At 39.6% G+C, this 20,764-nt stretch overlaps 1 protein-coding gene and 1 pseudogene across 1 annotated transcript in view; one reads left to right on the forward strand and one right to left on the reverse strand.

The window, feature by feature from the left end:
- The window catches only part of SP1 (Sp1 transcription factor), a 52,870-nt gene that overhangs the window by 8,947 nt on the left and 23,159 nt on the right, over window positions 1–20,764 (reverse strand). The window lies entirely within an intron of this gene.
- LOC125108016 (uncharacterized) lies at window positions 10,175–10,284 on the forward strand (annotated as a pseudogene).

The raw sequence follows: 20,764 nt of genomic DNA on the forward strand, positions 1-20,764 counted from the left end.
ACATTTATAGCACCATTTCATCACAGCTTTGAAGCCACAATTACTGATAGTGCGATCCATCCTTAAATCTCAAATAAATAAAATCTTTAAAAAATAAAAATAAAAAATAAAATGCAACTCTAAGATGACTTTTATAGCTTTTCATCTATAGATCACAAAAGTTAAAACAAACAAAAAAACATGAAAAGTATAAACTCTAATAATAACAATGCATAGCATTAGCAAGGACATGGGGAAATAGGCATTTTTTTTTTAAATTTTATTTTTTATTTGACAGGGAGAAACACAGCGAGAGAGGGAACACAAGCAGTGGGAGTGGGAGAGGGAGAAGCAGGTCTCCCGCCAAGCTGGGAGCCCGATGTGGGTCTCGATCCCAGGACCCTGGGATCATGACCCGAGCCAAAGGCAGACGCTTAACGACTGAGCCACCCAGGTGTCCGAAATAGGCATTTTTAAAAAAAGATTTTATTCATTCATCAGAAGAGAGAGCATACAAGCGGGAAGAGGCAGGCAGAGGGAGAAGCAGGCCCCGCGCTCAGCAAGGAGCCCAATGCAGGACTCAATCCTAGGACCCTAGGATCATAACCTAAGCCAAAGACAGATGCTTAACAGACTAAGCCACCCAGGTGTCCCCGGAAATAGGCACTTTTATAAATAGGTGTTGATAAATCAGTACATCTTGAAGTCCAATTTGGCGATATTATTAAAAATTTAGGGGCTCCCGGCTGGCTCAGTGGAGCATGTGACTGACTCTTGATCTCAAGATCGTGAGTTCAAGTTTTATGTTGGACACAGAGCTTACTTTAAAAAATAAAATTACATTTAAAAAAATTTAAATGTGTATCTTCAAAGTAATTCCACTTTGAATAAGCAATGTCCTACTCATGAGTATACAAAAATATGTGACAAAAATATTTTCTATAGCTTTATTAAAAAAAAACTAGAAACAATCAAATGGTATACATCAGAGTAATTAAGTAAATTATGATAAACTTCCATAATTGAACACTATACACCCATAAAAAAGAGTGAGATAGGGGTGCCTGGGTGGCTCAGTGGGTTAAACCCTCTGCCTTCGGCTCGGGTCATGGTCCCAGGGTCCTGGAATCGAGCCCCATGTCGGGCTCTCTGCTCAGCAGGGAGCCTGCTTCCCCCTTCTCTCTGCCTGCCTCTCTGCCTACTTGTGATCTCGGTCTTTCAAATAAATAAATAAAATATTAAAAAAAAAAGAATGAGATAAAGTTATGTGCTATTACAAAAGACGGTCATGACACAGTATACTTATTTTATGAAGCACTAACAGGTCACACTTAACATTTTCAAACTCTTCTCTAGGCCAATGGACAAAAGTAATGTTTCAAAGGGAGAGGTAACATAACCTCAAGTTTTCAAAGCATCAACTAACAGTACGTATTCATCTGTGAAAACACTTGTAAAAAAGTTAATGACTATCCACAGTTAAGATTCCTATAAATGGAGATTTTATTTTTTTATTTATTTATTTTTTTAAAGATTTTATTTATTTATTTGAGTGAGAGAGAGAGGCAATGAGAGAGAGCATGAGTGAGGAGAAGGTCAGAAGGAGAAGCAGACTCCCCGTGGAGCTGGGAGCCCAATGCGGGACTCGATCCCGAGACTCCGAGATCAGACCTGAGCGAAAGCAGTCGTCCAACCAACTGAGCCACCCAGGCGTCCCTAAATGGAGATTTTAAATTGTCCTGCTTTGTTTTTATCTGTTGTATAAAGGAACAACAATATTCTACAATCTCAGCTCTTGGTTTTACTTCTGTACCTATTCTCCACTCTTCAGCGCGGCAACGTTAATTTTGAGTTACTATGCCTAATAATAAATTCTCCTCATGATTTCTTTCTCACTTTACCACTTCTATGCATTTATGTATGTATGTCATTATTTATTTTTAAAGATTATATTTATCAGAGAGAGAGCAAGCGCACAAGGAGGGGGAGTGACAGGCAGAGGGAGAAGCCAAGAGCGGTATGCTTAACGGACTGAGCCACCGAGGCATCCCTAAGATTTTACTAGGGGTGGGGAGAGGAAGAGGGAGAGAAAGTCTTAAGCAGACTCCCTCCTGAGCATGGAAGCCCAAGGTGGGGCTCAATCTTAGGACTGTGAGATCATGATCCAAGAGGAAACCAAGAGTCCAATGTTTAACCAACTGCACCATCCAGGTGCCCCTCACTCTACCGCTTCTAAGAACAAGCCTATGAAATTAAAATAAACGGGAATGTTTTGAGATTTTCATGGTATTGGCAGAGCTAAACTTGAAGGACTGGAGTACAGGGTTAAGAACAGATTTTGGAGTAGGACAGATATATGAGTCCCTGCACATCCACTTGATTAGCTTTCTAACAGTGAGCCAGTAAAACTTCTCTAATTATCAGTTTCTTCCCTGGCAAAAACTGGGATGAAATATTATCAATTTCATAAAGTTATTGTGAAAAACAAATGAAATAATACTGTAAGGTGCTTAGCATGGTATCTGTCCCTACATTTAACACAGTGTAGTCAATTTTATTAGGAAATCATTTTGTGGGCAAAGCATAGTGAGAAATCATGGAGTCAGATATACACTGCTATTTTATTTAATCAAGTTGCCTTAAAAGCTACATGTGAAACTGAGTGGAAACTCCCCATAATGGGGATAGATAATTTCTCCTCTTGAAATAGGCCCAGGGGTACCTGGGTGGCTCAGTGAGTTAAGCCTCTGCCTTTGGCTCAGGTCGTGATCTCAGGGTCCTAGGATCAAGCCCCGCTTTGGGCTCTCTGCTCAGCAGAGAGCCTGCTTCCTCTGCTCTCTGCCTACTTGTGATCTCCCTGTCGAATAAATAAATAAAATCTTAAAAGAAAAGAAAAAGGCCCAAAAAGCTAAGTGGGTGACAGAATGCTATTCAGTATCACCAGCTGTTATCTATCAAAAATTAACTTCAGAAGAGAAATTATGAAACTATAGATCCTGTTATTATCTATAATAGGTCTTCAGAAACACAGTAAGCAAAACCATGGTCCATACAAGCAACTTATCTTTGATCTACTTTCAAAACTAACCTTACTCCATTAAAATCAGAAAAGCAATTCATTAAACCCCAAAGTTCTCCCTTGCTGCAACTGGAAAGAAGAAAACTGTTCTCCATTTTTATTGAAACATAAGTGTAACATTTAGAACATGGTATGAGTCAGTAAAAAGGGAAACAAAGAAATGCTGAGGTATTAGTATGCTATAAAATCACATCTTTCAAATTCTTATAAAATGGACAGTCAAAACTAATAATCCTCCTCAATCTCTAGTATGATTTCAAAGGACTTTTTTTTTTTAAAGATTTTATTTATTTATTATTTGACAGACACAGATCACAGGTAGGCAGAGAGGCAGGCAGAGAGAGGAAGGGAAGCAGACTCCCTGCTGAGCAGAGAGCCCGATGTGGGGCTCGATCCCAGGACCCTGGGATCATGACCTGAGCCGAAGGCAGAGGCTTTAACCCGCTGAGCCACCCAGGCGCCCCATCAAAGGACTTTTTTTTAATATGAAAACTGGAAATGGGGTTAAATGAGTTTCATTTAACAAAAAGAGGGATGAAATGCCAACAAAACATCAACATCAGACCAGAATCTGTTTCCAGCCTCTTTATTTTTTTTTTCCAGCCTCTTTTAATAACAGTTTTGGAAAAAGGACAGTTTTATCTTAAAATGTGGGACTGGTTAAGCAATGAAATAAATTAAAGATTTTCCTTTCCATGATGAAAATAACAAGTAAACCAAAGGCACAGTTTAATGACAGTCTCGCCCAACCCAGTGGTTGCCTCTAGCATCAGTTATTGAAATAGCTATGGTAGTTAACACACTTTTTCAGTTTCTTCAAAGTGAAGAAGTGTGCTAAAGTCATGAACTTTTAAGGAGACCACCATGTTAAGTCAAATACCATATTCTTCTCTGAGAATAAACTTGGGCAATACTAAAATAAGATGAAATAAGAAACTCAATAATTTTCAAAAGGGTAGTTCCCATATACTTCTCTATTCATCTGGTCTCTGGAATGATTTTGAGAACACTGTGTTCTTTAATTCAGTAAGTATTAACACAGTATGACTGATATTCAAAACGATACCTATATTAAGCACACACTGAGTTTTCTGAACATGTTTCATTTTGCACAGCAAAATTAATCCAAAGAATTTAATCTTAGTGCAGAAAGTATACGTGTGTTCGGCCACATTCAAACAGAATACTGGTAACAAATCATTTAAGCATGAGGGATACCAGAATACACCCCTAAATCAAGAAATAAAACAGAAATAGATAATTCTAATATAGTGTCCTTTATTTTTCAGAATAATAATTTTATTAATCTGGCTTCCCAATGCAAGTGAATCATACGTAGCAAACCAGAGAAAAGGAAAAATGTTATTTTTAATGGCAGAGAAGCTGACAACTGGAAGTGGTAAAATATAACACCAAAAAATACTTATAGATGGGCTCCAAATTCATCCCTATCTTGACTACTTAGTTATGCTTGAGATACAGTTTAACATAAGAGATGAAATAAATGCCTGAGTCTGTCAATTACTAGTTTTTAAAATAGCTTCCTAGAATCCTTAAAGAATGACTAAGAACGGGGGCGCCTGGGTGGCTCAGTGGGTTAGAGCCTCTGCCTTCGGCTCGGGTCATGATCCCAGGGTCCTGGGATCGAGCCCCGCATCGGGCTCTCTGCTCAGTGGGGAGCCTGCTTCCCTTCCTCTCTCTCTCTGCCTGCTTCTCTGCCTACTTGTGATCTCTGTCTGTCAAATAAATAAATTAAAAAAAAAAAAATCTAAAAAAAAAAAAAAGAATGACTAAGAACTCTTCCTTTTTTTTTTTTAAATCTATTTTTTATTTTTTTTAGGACTCTTCCTTTTAAAAATCAGATTTGTTGGGGAGCCTGCCAGGCTCAGTTGGAAGAGCATGTAACTCTTGATCTCAGGGTCCTGAGTCTGAGCCCACTGGGTGCAGAGATTACTTAAATAAATAAACTTAAAAAAAAAATCAGTGGGGTAGGGAGAGGGTGGTTGGGTTATGGACTCTGGGGAAGGTATGTGCTCTGGTGAGTGCTGTGAAGTATGTAAACCTGGCAATTCACAGACCTGTATCCCTGGGGCTAATAATACATTATATGTTAATAAAAAATAAAAATTAAAAAAAAAATCAAGTTTACTAAGACGTAATTAACACACAGTAAAAATTCACCCTTTTAGTAAGTTTAGACCAGGGTTCTCAACCAGGGCCACTGTGCTTCCCAGGAGACATCTGACAACATATGAAGACTTTTTTTTTTTTTTTTTAAAGATTTTTATTTATTTATTTGACAGAGAGAGATCACAAGTAGACGGAGAGGAAGGCAGAGAGAGAGAGAGAGGGAAGCAGGCTTCTTGCTGAGCAGAGAGCCCGATGTGGGACTCGATCCCAGGACCCTGAGATCATGACCTGAGCCGAAAGCAGCAGCTTAACCCACTGAGCCACCCAGGCTCCCAATGAAGACATTTTTGATTGTCACGTCTAGCATCCACTGCTGATAAACATTCTACAATGTACAAGACAACCTGCTCCTCCTCCTAAACAAAGAATTCCCTGGTTCAAAATATTGATGTTGTTAAGGTTGAGAAACTATGGTTCAGATAAACGTATACAGAAGTAGTGTCACCGTTTAATACAATCAAGATATAAAATATTTCTACCACCTCAAATAGTTCCCTCATACCCCTCTGCAGTCAGTCCTTTGTGCATCAATATGTACTCAGGATTAAACTTATTTGATGTTTCAATCCATTGTGGTTATCGTTCTTATAGATACTCAAACTATCTTATCTTACACTTGGTCACAGTAACTTACCAAGTTGACTCCTGTATCCTTTACCAAAATATCCCATATTTAATACTAATTTCCTACTCTAGATATAAAATCAGCTATTTCTTCAAGTATTCCTAATATTCCTAGTTTCTCTTAATGGAAGAGAAATAAGGTATCACAGTTTGGTTCTGTAGGTATTTTAGTTATTTGAAGTTCTAGTAGATTCCATACAGATGATATGAACACTATTTTTTTTTAAAGATTTTATTTATTTATTTGACACAGAGAGAGATCACAAGTAGGCAGAGATAGAGGGGGAAGCAGGCTCCCTGCCGAGTAGAGAGCCCAACGCAGGGCTCGATCCCAGGATCCTGAGATCATGACCTGAGCTGAAGGCAGAGGTTTTAACCCACTGAGCCACCCAGGTGCCCCTGAACACTTTTTCTTCAATTCTTACAGGTTAGTGTTAAACTATCTGTGGTATGAGGTGCCCAGGTGGCTCAGTCGGTTAAGCATCCAACTCTATTTTGGCTCCGATCATGATGCGGAACTGTGAGATCGAGACCTGCCTCAGGTTCTGCGCTCAGCAGGGAGTTTTCTTGAGATTCTCTCTCCCTCTGCCCCCCTACCCCATCCATTCTCTCTCTCTCTTTCAGATAAATCTTTAATGAACTGTCTGTGGTTCTTATACTTAGAGGAGTCTTTATCTGGATACAAAATTCTTCTTTTTTCTTTAAAGATTTTACTTATTTATTTGAGAGAGAGAGAGAGAGAGAGACAGTAAGAGAGGAAACACAAGCAGAGGGGCGCTGGAGAGGGAGAAGGCGGCTTCCCTCTGAGCAGGAAGCCCAACGCAGGGCTCAATCCCAGGACGCTGGGATCATGACCTGAGCTGAAGGCAGACACCCAATGACTGAGCCACCCAGGCGCCCTAAATATAAAATTCTTGGTTCATGTTTTATTTCCTTGATTTTCTTAAATGTTAATCCACTGCATTCGGACACTAAACATGCTGTCAGTAAATCTAGTGCAAGGGGCACCTGGATGGTTCAGTCAATTAAGTAGTTGACTCGAAGGTCATGATCTCAGGGTCCTCGGATCTAACCCCATGTCAGGCTCTGTGCTCAGCGGGGAGTCTGCTTCTCCCTCTTCCTCTGCCCTCCCAATCTCTCTCTAAAAAGTAAGTAAATCTTAAAAATAAGTCCAAGGGCATCTGGGTGGCTCAGTCGTAAAGCATCTGCCTTCAGCTCAGGTCACGATCCCAGTGTCCTGGGATCAAGGTCCCACACTGGGCTCTCTGCTCAGTGGGGAGCCTGCTTCTCCCTCTCCTACTCCCCCTGCTTGTGTTCCCTCTCTCGCTGTCTGTCAAATAAATATATAAAATCTTAAAAAAAAAAAAAAGGCTAGTGACAATTCATTTTCCTTCCTTTTTAAGTGATTAGGTCTTTTTTTACTAGGATGCCTGAATGATTTTTTTTTTACCCTTAAAGTCCATCAGTTTTACTAAACTATGTCTCTGTACTGGCAATTCTGAATCAATTTACCCAGACACACTTGCACAAAGTTTTCTTTCCATCCCATGGCTTTGGTTGTTTTCTTTCTTGGGGACTTTGTTCATATGAATGTTAAGTTTTTCTTTTTTCTTTTTAAGATATTACTTATTTATTTTTAAGACAGAGAGAGAGAGAGAGACTGCGCACGTGCACATGAACGCACAAGCAGGGGAAGCCGCAGGCAGAGGGAGAAGCTGGAATTGATCCCAGGGCACTGGGATCATGATTTGAGGAAGATGCTTAACCAATAGTGAACCACCCACATGCCCCTCTTTGCCTATTAGTATAGCATTTTTTTCTCAATTCCTTTTACCTCTTTTTTTAATTTTTATTTTTTTAAAGATTTTATTTATTTAACAGAGAGAGATCACAAGTAGGCATAGTGGCAGGCAGAGAGAGGGGGGGAAGCAGGTTCTCCAATGAGCAGAGAGTCCGATGCCAGGCTCGATCCCAGGACCCTGAGACCATGACCTGAGCTGAAGGCAGAGGCTTAGCCCACTGGCCATCCAGGAGCCCTCTTTTTTGATTTTTAAAAGCTTCTCTCTTTCTACCTTTGTTAAAAAATTAATTTTGCTTTACTTTTTATTTTACCGAGTCATTACTTGTTGCACTTCTTCATTTATGTGTTCCTTTTAGTTTCACCTTTATTTCTGAAATAAGTTTTTCTTATTTCTAACTTTTTCCTGAGGTCTGTCACTTCTCTTTTCAAATTCTCCTTTTTCTCTAATCACCTAACTTCTGAGATTCTTCTAATTTGAATTAATTAACTAAATAATTAAGTAAGTAGGTGCCATGCCCAACATGGGGCTTGAATTATGACCCCAAGAACAAAGGTCACATGCCCTACCAACTGAGTCAGCCAAATGCTCCAATCTCCTTGAGTTTATTTAATTATTTAAAGATTTATTTATTTGAGAAAGAGTGAGTGAGTGTGGGGTGGACCGGAAGGGAAAGAGAATCTTGAGAAGCCTCCCTACCAAGCCTCTGCAGGGGTCAAACCCAGGACCCTGACCAATATCACCACCTGAGCCCAATTCAAGAGTCGAACATTCAACTGACTGAGCCATCAAAAGCCCCTCTAATTTGAATTTAAAGTATTTTACTTTGGGATGCCCAGGTGGCTCAGCAGGAAGAGCATGCGACTCTTGATCTCAGGATCATGAGTGAGCTGGGAGCCCCACACTGGGCATAGAGATTATTTTTTAAAAAATAAATAAATAAACAAAATAATTTAGGTGAAATCCTCATTCTCTCTTTGTGGTTGTTTCAATGGTATATGTATGCATGTGCATCAGGCTACGGTGCTCAAAGTAGATACTACTACTTGTTCCCAGTTTTCATTCTCTTCCTCTTCTGCCTTAAAGCCACCTGATTTTTTTCAGGCTAACATAGTGCCAGGTTACAAATATTCTCCTTCCTAGATACCCTTGCAGATAAGAAGTAGCCACGTGACAAGGTCTTAGCCAATCAGATGTAAAACAAAATTGCCTACGTAAGACTTTGAGGAAAGCTCTTTAAATGGGAAAAACTCAGCTTGCTTCCTCCTTTATCAAGCTTCACCTTTCCCTCCTTTATCCTGTCTGGAAAGAGGTCACAATGCCCAAAGGTGGTGCAGCTGCCTTGCAAGCATGGCAACTGTCCCACACTAAGGCAAAAGTAAACACAGCCAGGGTTCCTACTGTTACCCTGAGCTGCCACACCAACTTTGGACTCACTATTTTTAGACTCCATGTTACATAAAAACAATAAGCACCCACACACCTGGTTAAGACACTGTAATAGGTTTTCTGGTATATACAGTTAAATATGCATTCCCTAACAAGAAAGGAAGGAAGGAAGATTATTATTATTTTTTAAAGACTGACTTATTTATTTGAGAGACAGAGAAAGAGTGTATGTGCTCAGGTGGGGGGAGGGGAGTGAGATCTGAGGCAGGCTCCACACCCAGAGCAGAACCTGATGACACCCTGAGATCATGACCGGAGTCGAAATCAAGAGTCAGAGGCTCAATAAGGCACCTAGGCACCCCGAAATTATTTTTTTTTAAAGTATGTCATGATCATGCTAAGCCTATAGTTTTTCTTAACTATACAGTCTACACACACCTCAGTATATCCTACCAGTATTTTGTGTCACTATTTGTTGGGTGTCAAACTGATAAGAGCCTTTAATTTTTTTTTTGGTCCAGCTCCCAGAACTGTAAGTGGATAAGCATCTAACAAAAAATTCTAATACTTTTATATTAAATTAAACCACACAAGAATAAAGAACAGATACCAGAAACTTATTTCCTCCTGTTCCAGAACACAAGCCCTTGCTAATTCATTAGTAATTTGTGCTCGATACAAATCCATATAGCCTTGCTTCTAAGCTCATTTTTTCCACATTAAATCTTTCCTAATTATAGAGTTATTACTGCATATTACACACATACAGATAATTTATAGGCTTTACTATATATAAACTTCCTTTAGGGCTTATTCCTATAGTGTCCTCCCTAAAAGTATGCTGTAGAAATGACTCTTGGTTTCAGCTCAGGTTGTGATCTCAGGGTTATGAGATGGGGCCCCAAGCTGGGTTCTGTGCTCAGCGCAGAATCTGCTTAAGAATCCCTCTGCCGGGGGCGCCTGGTTGGCTCAGTGGGTTAGGCTGCTGCCTTCGGCTCAGGTCATGATCTCAGGGTCCTGGGATCGAGTCCCGCATCGGGCTCTTTACTCAGCGGGGAGCCTGCTTCCCTCCTTTTCTCTCTCTGCCTGCCTCTCCATCTACTTGTGATCTCTCAGCTTTGCGCAGCGGCAGTATCGTTGCCAATGAGATTTATCCGAGGCGCGATTATTGCTAATTGAAAACTTTTCCCAATACTTGTGATCTCTGTCAGATAAATAAATTTAAAAAAAAAAAAAAAAGAAAGAAAGAAAAGAATCCCTCTGCCGGGACGCCTGGGTGGCTCAGTTGGTTAAGCAGCTGCCTTTGGCTCAGGTCAGGGAGCGCAGGATCCCAGGACGCTGGGATCAAGTCCCACATCGGGCTCCTTGCTCAGCAGGGAGCCTGCTTCTCCCTCTGCCTCTGCCTGTGCTCATTCTCTCTGACAAATAAATAAATAAATAAAATCTTTAAAAAAAAAAAAAATTCCTCTGCCTGGACACTAAGGAGGACACGTGATGTGATGAGCACTGGCTATTATATAAGACTGACGAATCACTGACCTCTACCCCTGAAACCAGTAATACATTATATGTTAACTGAACTTAAATTTTTTCTAAATGGAAAAAAAATTATTTTAAAAACCTCTCACTCTCGGGGCGCCTGGGTGGCTCAGTGGGTTAAAGCCTCTGCCTTCAGCTCAGGTCATGATCCCAGGATCCTGGGATCGAGCCCCACATTGGGCTCTCTGCTCATCAGGGAGCCTGCTTACTCCTCCCCTCTCTCTCTGCCTGCCTCTCTGCCTGCTTGTGATCTCTGCCTGTCAAATAAATAAATACAATCTTAAAAAAAAAAAATCTTTCACTCTCTGGGGTTATGGACATTGGGGAGGGTATGTGCTATGGTGAGTGCTGTGAAGTGTGTAAACCTGGCAATTCACAGACCTGTATCCCTGGGGCTAATAATACATTACATGTTCATAAAAAATTTTTTTAAGTTAAAAAAAAAAAATCTCTCACTCTCATGCGCTCTAAAATAAATAAATAAATAAATAAATAAAATAGTAAAAAAAAAAAAAAAAAAGTGACTGCTCTTTTAACCCAGTAAGTATACGTCCAAGAATAAGAACATGTGCCAGAGGGGTGCCTGGGTGGCTCAGTGGGTTAAAGTCTCTGCCTTCGGCTCAGGTCATGATATCAGGGTCCTGAGATCAAGTCCCGAATCAGGCTCTCTGCTCAGCAGGGAGCCTGCTTCCCCCTCTCTGCCTGCCTCTCTGCCCACTTGTGATCTCTCTGTCAAATAAATAAATAAAATCTTAAAAAAAAAAAAAAAAAAGAACATTTGCCAGATACTGTATTAAACTCTGGGGATGGCTGGATGGGATCATGGCCATTACAGAGATTTTATCTTACTGGGAAGATATAAAATTAAATAAACTATAATATCTGCCTTATAGTTTATAAAATAAAGTGCTAATGACACGCTCTGATAAAAGGAGCATAAGAGTTGGAAGGAGGAGTATTAGGTTTCTTTTGTTGTTTTTTAAAGATTTTACTTATTTGACAGAGAGAGATCTCAAGTAGGCAGAGAGGCAGGCAGAGAGAGAGGAGGAAGCAGGCTCCCTGCCAAGCAAAGAGCCCAATGCGGGACTCGATCCCAGGACCCTGACATCATAACCTGAGCCCAAGGCAGAGGCTTAACCCACTGAACCACCCAGGCACCCAAGGAGGAGTATTAGAAAAAAGAAAAGTAGGGGCGCCTGGGTGGCTCAGTGGGTTAAGCCGCTGCCTTCGGCTCGGGTCATGATCCCAGGTCCTGGGTTCGAGCCCCACATCGGGCTTACTGCTCGGCAGGGAGCCTGCTTCCTCCTCTCTCTCTGCCTGCCTCTCTGCTTACTTGTGATTTCTCTCTGTCAAATAAATAAATAAATAAATAAAATCTTAAAAAAAAAAAAAAAAGAAAAAAAGAAAAATGAAAAGTAGAATAGTCTGGGCTACTCCACTCAATAATGGTAAAAAATTTAAAAAGGTCTAAAGTAGGCTGTGAGGGGTGCCTAGCTGGCTCAGCTGGTAGAGCATGAGACTCCTGATCTCAGGGTCATGAGTTCAAGCTCCACACTGGGTGTGGAGCGTACTTAACAACAACAGAAGCAAAAGCAAAACAAAGCAAAACAAAAATCAAGTACAGTTCTCTTCCAATGAAGAGAAAAGCATGAATAAAACGTATTTTGGAGTAAAACAGTCAGAATTTAATGGCTGAATACAGGGAACTTCAGTTTCTGGGACATAAATGAAACAGCAAGACTGTTAGGAACATGAACAAAAGAGAAGCAATAAATACAGTCATCTCTCCTTATCTGCAGACTGTCTTTCTGTGGTTTCAGTTACCCACAGTCAATCATGGTCAGAGGCAGATGATCCACCTGACATTATTGTGAGAAGGTCAACTATAGCCTAACACTATGTCACAATGCTTACATCATTCACTTTACTTCATCTTATCATGTAGACATTTTGTCATCTTACATCATCACAGAAAGGATACAATACAGTAAGTACTGTACTGAGTACAGTACAATTAAGATGTATTTTTTACAATAAGATATTGTGACAGAGACCACATTCATAACTTTGCTATATTATTATAACTGCCCTATTTTATTATTGTTGTTGTTAACCTCTTACAGTCCCCAATTTATAAATTAAGCTTTATCACAGATATGCATGTATAGGAAAGAAACAGTATATTTAGGATTCGGTACTATCCACAGTTTCAGACATCCACTGGAGGATGAATGGATCCTCAGCAGATGAGATGACTGTATTTTTTTTTTTTTTTTTTGACAGAGAGAGATCACAAGCAGACGGAGAGGAAGGCAGAGAGAGAGAGAGAGGGAAGCAGGCTTCTCGCTGAGCAGAGAGCCCGACTCGGGGCTCGATCCCAGGACCCTGAGATCATGACCTGAGCCGAAGGCAGCGGCTTAACCCACTGAGCCACCCAGGCGCCCCGAGATGACTGTATTTTTAAGATCTTTCAAAGACACAAAGAAACTCACTAAAATTGAATCTAACCCAGTAGCTCCACTTGTAAGTATATAACAAAGAGAAAATTAAAACATACGTCCATATAAAAACTTCTATATAAATGTTCAAAAGAGCATTATTCATAATGCCAAAAAGTAAAACAAGCCAAGTGTGTATCAACTCGATGAATGGATAAACAAAATGTGGTATATTTACAAAATGAAATAGTATTTGGCAATAAAAAAGAATGAAGTACTAATACATGCTACAACACAGATGAAGCTTGCCAACATGATGCCAACTGAAAGAAGCCAGTCACAAAGACCACATTTTGCACTATTCCATTTTATGAAATGTCCAGAATTGGCAAATCTATAGAGACTGCAAGCAGTGGTTGCCCTGGACTGGGAATGAGAAGTGAGACTAGGCAAGGACAGCTAATGGGCCACATGGTGTTTCTTTTGGGGGTAATGAAAATGTTCTCAAATTAGATTGTGGTGGTAGCTGCACAACTGTGTGAATGTACTAAAATCTACTCACCTGTACATTTTAAATGGGTGAATTGTATGGTATATGTGTTATAACTCAATTAGGATGTTTTAAAAAGCAAATTGTAAAAAAATAAATAAAAAGCAAATTGTAGTTCAAAACATTCCTTTTTAAAAATGGAAGAGAAAAGGAAAAAGGAGAAAATACTCAAAAGGGAAAACTGAAAAAAGAAACAACCTATAACTGCACAAGGGATGGGAGGTACACAGAAGGAGGGAGAAGAAAAATAGTTTATTAATTTTATAAATCTTTTTAAGAAAGATTTATTTATTTGACAGAGATCACAAGTAGACAGAGAGGCAGGCAGAGAGAGAGGAGGAAGCAGGCTCCCTGCTGAGCAGAGAGCCGGGTGCGGGGCTCAATCCCAGGACCCTGGGATCATGACCTGAGCCGAAGGCAGAGGCTTAACCCACTGAGCCACCCAGGTGCCCCTAATTCAATAAATCTTTATTGCACATCTGCTATGTTCTACACAGTAATGTTATGTGCTAAACTGTAGTGAGCCAAAACATAGTGAGGTAACACAGAGGACAGAAGGCAGTATCTCTAGTTGCCTTTTTTGTTCTAGATGTCAGGAGACTCAGAGACTGCTCTAATTTCAAAATAACTTTAGATACCTCTGCCCTGACAGTTTAAAAATAATTCTGGGCAGATAAAGTTCAATGTTTACAAAAATGTCTAGAAAGAAAGCCTGGCAAGAAATTCAAACACATTAATGCTGGTTTCTTTAAATAAGAGGTTGTCAAGAATTCTTCATATTTTCCCCCGAAATATAAAGCATGAAAAATAAAGGGAGGGGAGTTAAAAACACAAACATACACACTTAAATGTAAAGAAAAGAAGGGGCACCTAGCTGGCTCAGTCGGGAAAGATTACTTAAAAAATAAATAAAAATAAATGTGAAGAAAAGAAAATTATTAAACTTTGACTATATAAAAAAAAGAAAGAAAATTATTAAACTTTGAAAAGACATTTCTATATTTTAAAATTCATTAAAGAAATCACAAAAGATCAGTTCACTTGACACATAAAAATAAAAAACTTCTATATTATAAAGAAGCAAATAAAAACTTGAGGAAGTTATTTTCAACAAATTTTATTTTATTTATTTTTATTTTGGGGGAGGTGGAAGTGAGGAGTAGGAGAAGGAGACAGAATCTTACGCAGGCTCCACACCCAGCCTAGAGCCCAAAACAGGGATCAATCCCATGGCCCTGTGATCATGACCTGAGCTGAAATCAAGGGTTGGCCAACTGGGGTGCCTGGGTCACTCAATCATTAAGCATCAGCCTTTGGCTCAGGTCTTATGATCCCCTGCGCTGGGGCAAGCCTGCTTCTCCCTCTCCCATCCCCCTGTTTGCGTTCCCTCTCTGGTTGGTCTCTCTCTCTCTCTGACAAATGAGTAAAATCTTAAAAAAAAATAAAAATAAAAAAAATGAAGAGTTGGCCACTTAACCAACTGAGTGACCCAGGCACTCCTCAAATTTTAAAAAACAATGAAGTTCTTTATTTTTAAAAAATTGCCCAGGCAACCTCCTAAGAATATCATTATAGTGCCAGTAGACAAATCAACTAATACTACTTATGAACAAGCAGAAGGAAAAACTTCAACCTCACTAGTAGACAAAAACACAAAAACTTAACCTTTAGGAAAAGGTCAGCCTATAAAAATATTCCTAACTGAAAAAAATCCAAATATGGAAAAAGTCATTTGAACAGACAACCAACAAATTACTTAAAACAGCAATATAGGAGCACCTGGGTGGTTCAGTGGGTTAAAGCCTCTGCCTTCGGCTTAGGTCATGATCCCAGGGTCTGGAATCGAGCCCCGCATCGGGTTCTCTGCTCAGCAGGGAGCCTGCTTCCTCCTCTCTCTCTCTGTCTGCCTCTCTGCCTACTTGTGATCTCTGTCTGTCAAATAAATAAATAAAATCTTAAAAAAAAAAACCAGCAATATAAGAAATTGATTAAAATGGGTACAATGAGGAAACTGTTAAGTAACCTGATCGAATACCAGGCAGTCAGTAAAAATTATAGTTAACTGAAGGATAACAGCTTGGAAAAAATGCTTATGCCATATTCGTGAACCAACCAAGGAACAAATTACATGCATGCCAAGAATAAAGCTATGGTTAAAAAATAAATACATTAGGGAAGCCTGGGTGGCTCAGTCAGTTAAGCATCTGCCTTCAGCTCAGGTCATGATTCCAAGGTCCTGGGATTGAGTCCAGCATCAGGCTCCCTGCAGGGGGTCTGCTTCTCCCTCTGCCTCCTGCTCCCCCTGCTTGTGCTCCTGCCTGCGCCCTCTCTCTCTCTCTGACAATTAATAAATAAAATCTTACAGTAAATAAATAAGTACATTAAAATTTAAATAAAGTAGAAGAAAACACACCAAAACTGCTGCCTGTGATGGAGAGTAGTTATTAGTTTTGTTTTTCTCCTTTCTGTTTCTCATATTTTCCATAATATGATCATTTAACTTTTATAACTTTTTTTTAAAACATTTTATTTATCGGACAGAGAAAGAGACACAGTGAGAGAGGAAACACAAGCAGGGGGAGTGGAAGAGGGAGAAGCAGACTTCCCGCTGAGCGGGGAGCCCAATGCGGGGCTCCATCCCAGGACCCTGGGATCATGACCTGAGCCAAAGGAAGACACTTAAGGACTGAGCCACCTAGGCACCCCATGATCATTTAACTTTTATCATTAAAAACACACACAGGGGTGCCTGGGTGGCTCAGTACATTAAGTATCTCCCTTCAGCATGGGTCATGATCTCAGGATCCTGGGATTGAGCCCCTGAGCCCCACGTTCGGCTTCCTGCTCAGTGGGGAGTCTGCCTCTCCTTCACCCTTTTGCCCCTCCCCCTGCTCCTGCTCCAGCTTTCTCTCTCTCAAGTAAAATCTTAAAAAAAAAAAAAAAAAAAAAACAAACCAACACACAGACAAAGCAAAAAAAAAAATTAAAAAATCAGCCTGTGCATCTCACCCTTTTATTACTAACAATGTTTTACAGATTTAACATCTCAGTAAATGGGTAGTTTTGTTCAAGTATGAGGCAATCAGCACAGTGATGTCAAGGATTCTTACCAGTAGGTGTCGCTGTAACTAAGTGATAGATAGTTTTTAAAGTCCACCTTCCAGCAAAGAGGTTAGAAGAAAAAAAGGGGGAAAGGCAGTCCACAAATTACAAATGGGAACATTTGAGGAAGTGTAATTCAAATGTCTATCAAAACCAGACTTTTTTTTCAGCTTTGGTAACGTTTCTTTACTAAAAACTCCAGTCTTACGTTATCGGTCATGAATCCAAAGGTACAGATTTCCCTATTTTTGTGTCCAAAAAACTAAAAGATTTCAAAATTTAATTATTAGTAACCTACTGAAATTCTTCTAAATTCCAAGATTTTCACCTACTTCCCAACTCTGTCAACATTATTCCATAGTGAAAACTATTTTTTAAGACCAAGAAATGAGTAAGAATTGTCTTATCTTTTCACCCAACTTTCACCATAGTGATAACTTCCTGGGAAAGGTTTTATTTATTTATCAGAGAGAAAACAAGCAGGGCGAGCAGCAGGCAGAGGGAGAACCAGGCTCCCCGCCAAACAGGGGGCCCGATGCGGGCTCAATCCCAGAACTCTGGGATCATGACCTGAGCCAAAGGCGACTCTTAACCCACTGGGTCACCCAGGCACCCCAGATCTTAGATCTTAGCTCAGGTCTTGGTCTCAGGGTTGTGAGTTCAACCGCCATGCACGAGCAGACTCCTGCCAAGCAGGGAGTCTGCTCTATCTCCCTCTGCTTGCTGATCCTCCAGCTCGTGCTCTCTCTCTGGGTCAAATATAATAAATAAAATAAAATATAGACCTGATCTAAGATCAACTCAGAGACTTAATTGAGCCACCCAGGTGCCCCCAACCTTGCTGGTTTTCAAATTAGGTCCTTTTGACAGACTTTAGGGTCTGTTCATATCCATTAACAGACATTTAAAAATTACTAGGAGCTTCTGATCATTAAAATTAATCAGAACCAATTAAATACACTGTAGTACACTATAATGGTGCAGTTGGACAAACCTAGATTGAACCCTAGTTTCACCACTTACAAGCAGAGTAACCTCTTTGAGCCTTATTCTCCGTATCAGGAAAAAAGATATGATTATACTGGACTAATAAAATTAATATAAAGCATACCTTTAGCATTACACTGAACACATGGGAGGGACTTAATAAATCACTGTATATTAGTAAAATAAAAGAGATGAATTTGACTTTTAATGTTTTTCCCTCGTATCTATATATGCACTCTTACTACTCACAGTATGTTATTCTGAATTTATCTAGGACAACTGTAGTATCAAATTTAATCATCAATATCTCTAAAATAGCACCAATAAAAAACTGTGAAACAAAAAAATTAAATGCACAGTAATTTAATATTTTACTTCTAACCACTGGATTTACCACTGAAAAAGGATAATCATATAAAGCATTCAAATGATATTTGATTCCCATTAAAAATAATTTAGAGTTGATTAATAATGCAGAAACAACCATTCTGAATACACAATACTGTTTTGAAAGGAGAAGTAGTACCAATTAAGCGTCATGTTTTCAGAGAATTTTCTGGATAAAATACAGTAATGAGATGCCGTGTGATGATAAAACCATGAAAAAATGCTGAAGGAAAGTACAGATGATCACAGGGAAAATAAGCACTTTATTTTTTTATTTAATTTTTTAAAAGATTTTATTTGACAAAAAGAGACACAGCGAGAAAGGGGAACACAAGCAGGGGGAGTGGGAGAGGGAGAGGGAGAAGCAGGTTTCCTGCCTAGCACAGAGCCCAACGTGGCGCCTGATCCCAGGACCCTGTGATCATGACCTGAGCTAAAGGCAGATGCTTAACATCTGAGCCACCTAGGCGCCCCCAAAATAAGTACTTTAAACTCAGGTATCCTAGAGATGATCTCACCAATAAGACCAGATTAATTTCTTTAGTAGGGCCTGATGAAAAAGGAATAGTAATAGCCATCTATCATATTTTGTGAGTAAGATTTTTTAAAATATTTACAGTACTAGTAAGAGTAATGGAAACAAGGGGTGCCTGCCTGGCTGAGTTGGAGGAGCATGTGACTCCTGATCTTGGGGTTGTGAGTTTGAGCCCCACACGAGGTGTAAGAGATTACTTAAATAAATATTTTTTAAAAAGTAATGGAAACCAAAAAGAGGGGAAACATCCCAAATCCTACCATCCCAACAAATCATCACTTTTTCATCTTCTCAATATTCATATGCACAAACTTTACCTATTTATAATCATAATAGCTACATTATATATAAAAATCTGAACTAAAGAAGTAACTCTTCAGATCCACACCATTCTGAGATCCCTGAAGTGACCAGGTAAATAGCACTTACATGTTGGGTACCTCTTAATGATAGGCTCCTCAAAGTTTAGGCATGAGTAATGCCCATAGTACAATTATATAATCTGATATACTATGGGCTAATATTTTAACCCCTCCCTAACATAAACTCTAAAGTCACTTTATAATGTAAGAGCTAGACCTCACCCTGTCTTAATTTATCCAGATTATTAGACAAGTACTAAAAGCAGATACTCTCATTTAAACTAGTGTTGCAAAAACGTATCTTTAAACTGCCAACAACAATATAACAAAAAGATGTAAGACAAAAATGCTACTCTATGGGGACGCCTGGGTGGCTTAGGTGAGCCTCCGACTAGGTTTTGGCTCAGATGGACTAGGTTTTGGCTCAGATCGTAGTTTCAGGGTCATGGGACTGAGCCCCTCTGCAAAGGGCTCTGTGCTCAGTGGGGAGTCCGCTTGAGATTCTCTCCCTCTGGCCCTTCCCCATCCCCCCCCCCACTCTCATGTGCTCTTTCTAAAAAACAAATAAATCTTTAAAAAATAGAAAGAAAGAAATGCTACTTAATGATAGTATACAGGTGCTCGTCTATGCATTTACATACTTCTTTTCCCATACTAGTTTCTTTCACCTTCTACTTAATATGGCAATGTAAAATTCAGACAAATTTTATCTAATATATTTTAAATGTTATGTTTTCTGTTTTTTTAATATTGATTATGTAATGAAGGAATCAGCAAACCAACTCCTAAGAATGTATTCTTTTTTTTTTGAGATAACAAATTTATTATTTCTATTAACATATAATGTATTATTAGCCCCAGGGGAACAGGTCTATGAATTGTCAGCCTTACGCACTTCACAGCACTCACCATTTCACATACCCGCCCCAATGTCCATAATCCCACCCCCCCAACCCCCCTCCCCCCATCAACCCTCAGTTTGTTTTGAGATTAAGTCTCTTACGGTTTGTCTCCCTCCCAATCCCATCTTGTTTCATTTCTAAGGATGTATTCTTTTTTTTTTTAATTTTATTTTTTATAAACATATATTTTTATCCCCAGGGGTACAGGTCTGTGAATCGCCAGGTTTACACACTTCACAGCACTCACCATAGCACATACCCTCCCCAATGTCCATAACCCCACCCCCCTCTCCCAACCCCCCTCCCCCCATCAACCCTCAGTTTGTTTTGTGAGATTAAGAGTCACTTATGGTTTGTCTCCCTCCCAATCCCATCTTGTTTCATTTACTCTTCTCCTACCCCCTTAACCCCCCATGTTGCATCTCCTCTCCCTCATATCAGGGAGATCATATGATATTTGTCTTTCCCCGATTGACTTATTTTGCTAAGCATGATACCCTCTAGTTTCTAAGGATGTATTCTAAGTAAATGATTCAAAATGAGAAAACTGTAGGTCTATTATATTCTATATTTAAAATACAGAAATAGGGACGCCTGGGTGGCTCAGTTGGTTGAGCAGCTGCCTTCGGCTCAGGTCATGATCCCAGCGTCCTGGGATCGAGTCCCGCATCGGGCTCCTTGCTCATCAGGGAGCCTGCTTCTCCCTCTGCCTCTGCCTGCCATTCTGTCTGCCTGTGCTTGCTCTCCCTCTCTCTCTCTGACAAATAAATAAATAAAATCTTTAAAAAAATAAAAAATAAAAAATAAAAATAAATTAAAATAAAATAAAATACAGAAATATCTGAAACTACCAAAATATCAGACAAAAGAGAAATAAGACATTGTGGCAAACAACTTGACAA

This window comes from Lutra lutra, chromosome 8 (assembly GCF_902655055.1).
Source record: "Lutra lutra chromosome 8, mLutLut1.2, whole genome shotgun sequence".
NCBI lineage: Eukaryota > Metazoa > Chordata > Mammalia > Carnivora > Mustelidae > Lutra > Lutra lutra.